The sequence below is a fragment of the Aegilops tauschii genome, chromosome 5, assembly GCF_002575655.3.
Source record: "Aegilops tauschii subsp. strangulata cultivar AL8/78 chromosome 5, Aet v6.0, whole genome shotgun sequence".
Classification (NCBI taxonomy): Eukaryota; Viridiplantae; Streptophyta; class Magnoliopsida; order Poales; family Poaceae; genus Aegilops; species Aegilops tauschii.
In genome coordinates this window covers 128,742,212-128,751,751 of record NC_053039.3, presented here as the reverse complement: position 1 = coordinate 128,751,751, position 9,540 = coordinate 128,742,212, and the positions used below count along the sequence as shown (strand labels likewise).

Here is a 9,540-nt window from a genome sequence, read left to right as displayed (position 1 = left end):
GATCCGAGCCAATGTCATGGAATACTAGATCATCAAAGGCGCGCGTTGCTGCGCCCATCCATGTTACAATATAATGATAGTTAGTATTACCAAATCGCTCAATGTATTATTAACAAGAATGGTAAGCTTTGGGACTATACTTGGAGGAATTGCAAAACATTGAAGTTACAATTACCAGAAACTGAATATCAAAATTCGGAGCGCAAGATACTAATTGAAAAGTAGTAACTATATATAGTTATAATAGACTCCTTGAGATGAATTAATGCTACAAATTTTCCATGCCAAATATGTATCATGCAATCTCATAGACACAAAGCTCACTCCGGCCTTTATGAAAAATAAATACCTGCAATTAGTTTGCTTACGAAGTGAGAGGCTCCAAAACACATTATCAAACATTGCACATGTCTTTTTTACAGGCCGTACTGCCAAATCAAGCACACAAATACAAGAGACCTTTGAAAAGTAACAACTATACGTCAACAAAATTTTGATCTAGCCCCCTGCCACACCACCAGTAAAAGGTTAAGCTTTAAGAAATGTCAAATGCTGCTCTATCTGTTCTTAAGGAGATCATTTAAGTTCAGCCTTGATTGGAGTTATATCGTCAGCCACCTCAATTTTTTTCTCAAGCCAAAAACACCATCTTCTGCTCCAAGGTGAATAAATGTCAAATGCTCCTACATCTGTTCGTAAGCAGACATTTGAGGTTCAGTCTTGATTGGAGTTATATCGTCTGCCACGCCAATTTTTTCTCAAGCCAAAACACATCATCTTCTGCTCGAAGGTGAACTTGATGTTTTCAGCTTGTTCAAAGTGAGGAAAAAACACTTAAATCCATGTGAACCTTGGTAACAGGGTTAAAAGCTGCATAAATGTAGTTGTATAATTTTCAGCCTTTCAGAACCCATGCTGCTCCCCTTCATAAGCAACAAAACACATCACACACAAAAAAAACTGTACCATATTTTCACCAGGCAAACTTCATTCATGCAAGTGACTGGAAACACACAAAAAAATGTGGTTGAAGAGGAAAGTTCCCTTCCTTATGGGTACGTTGTTAGGTACAAATGATGCACCCTTGTGGGTCAAACATGGGTAAACGAGCTTACAACCATGCGATCGAGCCAACAAATCGCCACTCGTTTACCTAGAAGCAACAAAAGTTTCAGAAAATTTCAAGTGATTGGAGCCATGTGGATCAAACACAGGTGGGCGAGCTTACAACCGGCATTCTAGGTTCCCAAGTGTTGTTCTTGTACAAGTCCGGTCTAATTAGGTTCTGAAAATCATTAAGTTCCGATAGGATCGTCCGTTGATTTTTGTGTGTGCATGTAAATCATATAAATAGTCACCCCGCAAAAAAAATAAAGCATACAAATAGTCAAAACAACTGCATTGCATTGAAATGAACAATCGGTAATATTAAGTAGAAATATGTCAGGCCTAAATTTCATGAAAGAAACTCTGACGAAATTTAGGACAGTAAAAAAATGCACCATCAGGAAAAATGGAAATGGATCCTACATTCTTTCAAAATAGATATGTTAGTTATTTAGTTCACAATGTCCTGAACAAATTTTAGGAGAACACAGAAGGACAGAAAATAGTATCCTATCTACTTGTTTCACCTAAGATGGCATACTTGTATATAACACTAAAATGGAAGCTACGGTTAGCTCCTCTTATGACTCAAAATATCTTAAGATTCATGAGTCATCAGAGAGGATGAAACCATGACCATTATATTAGTTTCTGTTTTCAAGTTCATATGTGCCTGTTACTGCTTTTAAAAAACAATTCGACGTGCTACCAACTGATAAAACCTTTAGCTTAATTAGCATCGATTGTAGTACAAGTAAACAGTTACTTACCCAGATTAACACATAAACTTTGAACGGACAAAAGTACCAAACTGAATAAATTGAAAGTTAAACAAATTTTCACATGGAGGCTGGAAAATATGCCATTCTCAGATCTTGATGAAAACCGAAGAATTGGTATTCACCATATTTATCATATATAAGAACTGATCGGATACTACAAAATAAGATTTGATCTGCTCACCTTGGGGCAGCAATCTCCACAACACATACGCATAAGGAAGAACACAGGGAGATCTACCCTAACATGATCTTGAATATTTTGTGCTGCTGGAGTAGAGAGGGTGAGCGAAGAGTGGCCGGGGAGGAAGCATATATACACGCATCAGTTGGAAACTGAAGTGTGCAAACGAGAGGTCGCCCCGAGACATGAATGCCTGATTCAAAACTGAAGTATGATTGTGTTAATCAAGGCTGGGTGGAGCAGTTTCCACGAGATAATGCGCCATAATCGCCCGAGTCCCCCACACCTCCATACCTTGCAGGCGGATCGGCCGACGGCTGGATCGACCGGTCCTCGGTTCACCCGCATCAGGCGTTTCTGCTTGATCCCCTCACGCTAGATTCGCTCGTGAGTGAATCGTAGGCTGGATTCGCTCGCGCGTCGGCACGATCCCACCGTAGGTCGCCTGCTTTGCCTGAATCGAGCGGCCGCCGCATCCGCTCTCGTTCGACCGCTCGTCGCATCCTCTCAACCGCCCTTGATTCGTTCTTGTGTGGAGCGAGTTTTTTTTCTTTTACGGAAAGGGGAGCGCTTGTAGGAGAGGGCCTTCGCTGCGTTGGGCCGAGCAGGAAAAGATGGCCCAATTAACAACATGGATTCAAAATAGCTACGGGAGTAGCTGCCCTTGCGGCGATAGGCCCAGTTCGCAGCCAACATGGTGTTAACTTTAGATCGGACGGCCAGGACGTTTAACAAACGAAATCAAACGGACAGAAATGCCTAATTCGTGAGAGGGCAGGGATTAGGCTCAGTTTTACTGTTCTTAATGAGGAACAAACCATGGCATGATTCTTGAATGGCCTCAACCATCCTATCAAGAAGAGTGCCGACTTCCAACCTTATTCCAACCTCCTCGAGCTAGTGCACCAAGCTACCAAGGCGGAGCGACAAGTGCAAGATGATTACAAATACACCAAGTACTCTTCCAAGACCTACGATTCATACAACCAAGCTTCAACGACTATGACGCCTTCTACCTCGACGAAATCTACACTAAGCAATGGCGACAAAGTGAAGTTACAAGAAAACTTTGACATATTCAAGTCGTCCTCCTACTACAAGCAACTTCAAGCCGAGAGCTTCATCATCAACAACTCCACCGGACGAGACCATCAGGACAAGTTCCATCAAATGCTTCACATGTCAAGGTCGAGGCCACAAGCCATTTGAGTTCCCAATACAGCGCACCATGATCGCCAAACGATGACGACACCTATGACTCGATGAGTGAGGAAGAAATGGAAGAGCACATGGCCATGCACCGACGAGTAAATGAAGATGAAGATGACCAAGTCTTTTGTGACAATGATTCGAGCCCCACTCTCGTTGTCTCCAAGGTCTTGACACTTCAGCACCAACAAGACGAAGACCAACATTGCCACATCTTCCACACCAAAGAGGGCATCAATGGACGTGCCATGAAGGTCATCATCGACGGAGGAAGTTGCCACAATTTGAAAAGTGAAGAGCTATGTTCCAAGCTACAGTTGGTCAAGATGAAGCATCCTCGTCCCTACAAGGTCCAATGGCTTAGCGACTCCGGCACCATTCAAGTGGAGCACACCGTTCAAGTCTCTTTCAAGATTGGCACATACTAAGACACCTTGGAGTGTGATGTGGTTCCCATGTTTGTTTGCCACCTCCTACTTGGACAACCTTGGCAATTCGACCGCGACGTCATCCACAATGGGCGAACCAATCACTATAGCAAGGAGTAAGTTCTACGATCTATGTCACCAAGTCAAGTGATCGCCGACAAGCAAGCATCCACTCATCATGCAAAGAATAGTGAGAGAGTGAGCCACCAAAAAGAGAGTGAGAGCCACAATCCCAAATTGAGTGCCTCCACAATGAGCGACAAGAAAAACTTAGTGCTTTTAGCTACCAAAAGAGAGATGAGAGAACTGTGTGAGAACCCATCAGTGTTATGCACTATGTCCTAGTGTGCAAGGATGAAGCGGCAAGAACTAACACCTCTCACCAGCTACCTTTAGTGTTGTCTAATCTATTGCAGGAGTTCGCGGACGTCTTTCCCGATGAGCTACCTCCGGGACTACCTCCAGTACGTGGCATTGAACACCAAATCGACCTCATCCTTAGGGCACCGTTACCGAACAAGGCACCCTACCGCGTCAACCCCAAAGAAACCAAGGAAATACAAAGGCAAGTATAACACCTCATTGACAATGGCATGTACGTGAAAGCTTGAGTCCTTGTGCCATTCTGGTTATTCTTGCGCCTAAGAGGGATGGTACTTTTCACATGTGTTTCGATTGTCGTCCCATAAATTCTATCACCGTTGCTATAGGCATCCCATTCCATGCCTTGATGATATGCTCGACGAGCTTAGCGGAGCCACAATTTTCTAAAAAATTGATCTTAAAAGTGGCTATTACCAAATCCGCATTCAAGAAGGTGATGAATGGAAAACCGCTTTCAAAACCAAGTTTGGCTTGTATGATTGGTTAGTTATGCCTATGGGCTTATCCGAAGCACACGGCACCTTTATGTGTGTGGTGCATTATGTTCTTCGCAAATACATTGGCATATTTGTTGTCGTCTACTTTGATGATATACTTGTGTTTAGTGAATCTCTAGAAGATCATGTCACCCATCTTAGATACTTTTTGCAAACTCTTAGAAATGGGCGCATTGATGCTAATATGGATAAATGCACATTTGGTGTTGACAAGCTTGTTTTCTTGGGTTTTGTTGTGTCTTCTAAGGGTGTTCATGTAGATGAAGCTAAATATGATGCTATTAAAACTTGGCCACAACCAACCAACTTGCAACAAGTGCGTAGCTTCCTTGGCTTAGCCGGATTCTATCATCGTTTCATTAAGGACATTAGCACTATTGCATCACCATTGCATGCCTTGAGTAAGAAGAATGCACCATTTGTTTGGGGACCATCCCAAGATACCGCATTTCATGAACTTAAGAATTTTCTTACACATGCTCCATTGCTTGCATTATCCAATTTTGATAAAACTTTAGAAGTGCATTGTGACGCTAGTGGTAATGGCATAGGAGGTGTCTTGATGCAAGAGAAGCGCCCGATAGCTTACTTTAGTGAGAAGCTTTCCGGAGCACAACTTAACTACCCCATCTATGACAAAGAACTATATGCTTTTGTGAGAGCCTTGCGTGTGTGGGAACATTATCTTCGCCCTCGTGGATTTGTCATCCATACGGATCATGAGACGCTTAAATACCTTAAAGGTCAAACAAAATTGAATAAGCGACATGCCAAATGGAGTGAGTTCATTGAGTCATTTCCTTATGTTATCAAGTATATCAAGGGTAAGGAAAATGTTGTGGCGGACGCTTTATCCCGCAAATGCATGCTTGTAACTCAACTTGAGTTGAATGTCATACCACATAAAAGACTTGTATGTGCATGATGTCTCCTTTGCTACACCTTATGCTAAGTGCAAAGCAAAAACATTTTGGGATCGATATTATCTCAAAGATGGCTACCTCATGCGGACTAGCAAGCTTTATGGTGGAGGACTTATGGGACATTTTGGCCGAAACAAGACATACACCACGCTCTCCAACAACTAATTTTGGCCAAAGATGTTTCGTGACGTCTCCCGCTACACCAATCGTTGCTCTACATGTTGCAAAGCCAAGTCTAAAGTTCAATCCCATGGTCTCTATATGCCTCTTCCTATTCCGTATCACCCATGGGAAGATATTAGTATGGACTTTGTGCTTGGTTTGCCGAGAACACAAAATGGCAAAGATTTCTTATTTGTTGTTGTGGACCGTTTCTCCAAGATGGCACATTTTTTTCCATGCAACAAGATAGACGATGCTTCACATGTTGCGAATCTCTTTTGTAGGGAAATCTTGCATCTACATGGAGTGCCCAAGACTATCGTGTCGGACCGCGATGTCAAGTTCCTTAGCTACTTTTGGAAGACACTACGCGCCAAGTTTGGAATCAAGCTCCTATTCTCTTCGGCATACCATCCACAAACCGACGGCCAAACGGAGGTCACAAATCGGATGCTATCTACTCTCCTATGAGTGTTGATTAAGAAGAACATCAAGGGGTTGGAGGAATGCTTACCCATCGCCGAGTACGCCTACAACCACGCAAGACATTCGACTACCGGCAAGTCCCCCTTCGAGGTCGTCTACAGTTTCAACCCATTGTCCCCATTGGACATTCTACCGCTAACTCTACAAGAGCGCATCAACATGGATGCGAGTGCACGAGCAAGCTATCTCAAGAAGGTACACAAAGATACAAGGCACACCATCAAGCGCCAAGTACACCGCCTCGCGACCAAGCTCAACATCAACAAGCAACCCATCATATTCAACATTAGCAATCTTGTGTGGCTACACCTTCGCAAGGACCGCTTCCCCAATGAACGCATGTCCAAGTTAGTACCTCAAGCCGATGACCCCTTCAAGGTGACCGCATGCTACAACAACAATGCATACAAGATCGACATACCGCGCAACAAGTACAACATGAGTGATATCTTCAACGTCAAGGATCTCTCTCCCTACCATGGTGATGAAGTTTTCGATCCAAGGTCTGATCTTTCCCAAGGGGGGGAGATGATGCGGAGCATCCGATGGTCATCCCGATGGACCTAACTACGTCTCCCCAAGTGCCAAGTGGACCGATGACACGAGCACGTGCAAGAGCTCTCGAGACCGAGGTGACATCTCTCCTTAGTGATATTCCGTATGACCCACGTGAGACATGGCTACTACCTAAAGCTGGAATGCTATGTGTGATTAGGTATGAAAAACACCCCCTCGGAGATGCTCGTGAAGACAGACAAGCCCCCAAGTGCACGGATGAAGAGGACCACCGGAAGGAACCGGAGAAGTCTCCAGGACCTGGACATCCAGCCCCTGGAGAGTGCAGCCCAACAGAAGGCCAGCAGCCAAGGCTTCAGGGCCTGGACATCCGGCCCGACTGGCACAGACATTTGGCACTAGCCTGGAAATCCGGCTTGTCCATCATAGAACGCAACTGAACCACCCGAAGTCAGGCCCCGGACATCTGGCCCCCATGGCTCGGACATCCGCCTCCCTCTCGAAGGCCCGGACATCCGGCCCCCTCTATCTACGCATAGTAACGGTCCGAAGCCCATGTACCCTTTCGCCCCCCTAGACTATATATACTCCTTCTCCCCCAACGTTTTAGGGTTAGCATTGTGATAGCTCATTTTGGAGACAGAGCTTTGCTCATCCACTTTTACCCCTACTCCTTTGGAGATCAAGGCCTCCTAGGAGAAGATCCCTCAAGTGGATTCAAGACCTCGTCTAGGGAAGATCCATCTCGGATTGAAGACCTCATCTCCTCACAAATTGGGAAGAACTAGCTACCATTTGTATCATCCTTTGTTGGATTTGGATCGTGCATTCCTCTTTGTGTATGTGGATCTAGCACATGTGTGATTGGATCAAGTCAATTTGAGTGTTTCCTCTTGGTTCCCCTCTTGTGTTCTTCATGTGTTCATCATGTTCTTCGCGGGAACCGCTCCAGTCATGAAAGATCGGTACCACTCCACATCAAGTGCTTAGGATGATAGGCCCATGACCCCTTCGCACTTAGGATTTAGACCGGTGTGCTGGCCTCTCTGTTGAGCCTAGGTCGGACTACGATGTGTCGATCAGCCGAGGTCGAGCATGACCAGGAAAAGTGTGTCTGGCTGGAGTTAATTGAGCGTGTTGGGTAAGTTGGTGCACCCTTGCAGGGAAGTAATCTATTCAAATAGCTGTGTCCATGGTAATGAACGCTCGGAGTTGTGTCCCGATCTACTACAACTAGAACTGGATACTTGTTGCACTAAACTGATATGATGGCTCCGGGATCGCTTCCTCGCGGGGTAGACGAGGAAGGATCTCTAGGTGTTGCTATTATTTACTTGTTACTATAAGATATGTTACTCTACTCTCTTTTGTTGCTGCAAGATGCTAGTCTTCATTAGGCGAGGCCTTCCCCTCTATTCTGGCAATTCTGCAGTATAGTCCACAAATATAGCCCCTTCCCTTTGATACTCATGCGTACTTAGCATAGATCTGATGTAAGTCTTGCGAGTACTTTGGATGAGTACTCATGTTTGCTTTGCTACCTTTTCCCCTTTGGCCAGTTGCTACTATCAGATAACGGAGCCCAGGAACCAGTTGATCCCGCCGATGCCTACTACTACACCGATGGAGCTTACTACTACGTGGAGACCACCGACGACCAGGAGTAGTTAGGAGGCCCCAGGTAGGAGGCTTGCGCCTTTTTGATCTAGATGTCATCGTTTTGCTAGCCTTCTTAAGGAAAACTTGTTTATTTATGTCTATACTCGGATATTGTTGCTTTCCCTGACTTATGTATAGGAGCCTTCATGGCCTTGGCTTGTAATGTAAAGCCTTATGTTTGAATTTGTGTCTAGAGTTGTGTTGTGATATCTTCCCGTGAGTGTCTGATCTTGATCGTGCGCATTTGCGTGTATGATTAGTGCACGGTCGAGACGGAAGTGTCACAAAGGTGGGCTTGGAGCGACAATGGAGATGGATGACAGCTGCGTGGATAAATGAATGTTGATGGAGCGTGAGTGACGGCGGCTAGGGTTGATGGTGCTTATATGAAGGCCTCCCGGTATCTCCTCCATCGATGTGGTCATCCAAGGGCTCAAGATGAGCCTTATCTTCTCCTAATCCCTTCATTATGAGCCAAGGATCCCGTGGGAACAATCGGGGACAAAATCGATGAAGAATCCCGTCTAGAAGGGCAACTTTCGGAGCAGCCTACTGATAACCCACAAGTATAGGGGATCGCAACAGTTTTCGAGGGTAGAGTATTCAGCCCAAATTTATAGATTCAGCACAAGGGGAGCCAAAGAATATTTGCAAGTATTAGCAGTTGAGTTGTCAATTCAACAACACCTGGAGATTAAATATCTGCAGCAAAGTGATCAGTAGCACAGTAATATGATAGTTTTGATAGCAGTGGTAATAGTAACGATAGAACAACAGTAACAGTTTTGTAGCAGTTGTAACAGTAGCAATAGCAATAGTAACTTAGCAAGAACAGTATGTGAAAAAATCGTAGGCATTGGATCAGTGGATTTGTTGGATGATATTCATCATATAACAGTCATAATCTAGGCTGATACAAAACTAGCTCCAGTTCATAAATATAATGTAGGCATGTATTTCGTAGATAGTCATACGTGCTTATGGAAAGAACTTGTATGACATCTTTTGTCCTACCCTCCTGTGGCAGCGGGGTCCATGAAGAAACTAAGGGATATTAAGGCCTCCTTTTAATAGAGAACTGGAACAAAGCATTAACATATAGTGAATACATGAACTCCTCAAACTACGATCATCACCGGAAAGTATCCCAATTACTGTCACACCGGGGTTTACGGATCATAACACCTAATAGGTGAAAATGACTTG

At 44.4% G+C, this 9,540-nt stretch overlaps 1 long non-coding RNA gene across 1 annotated transcript; it reads right to left on the bottom strand.

Annotated features, from left to right (window-relative positions):
* Window positions 1-262: 262 nt before the first annotated feature.
* Window positions 263-2,625, bottom strand: LOC120964408 (uncharacterized). Its single transcript, XR_005756537.3, has 3 exons — window positions 2,365-2,625; window positions 2,071-2,274; window positions 263-870 (listed from the first exon to the last, which is right to left on the bottom strand). It is a non-coding gene; the product is annotated as an uncharacterized lncRNA (long non-coding RNA).
* Between the last annotated feature and the right edge of the window lie 6,915 nt (window positions 2,626-9,540).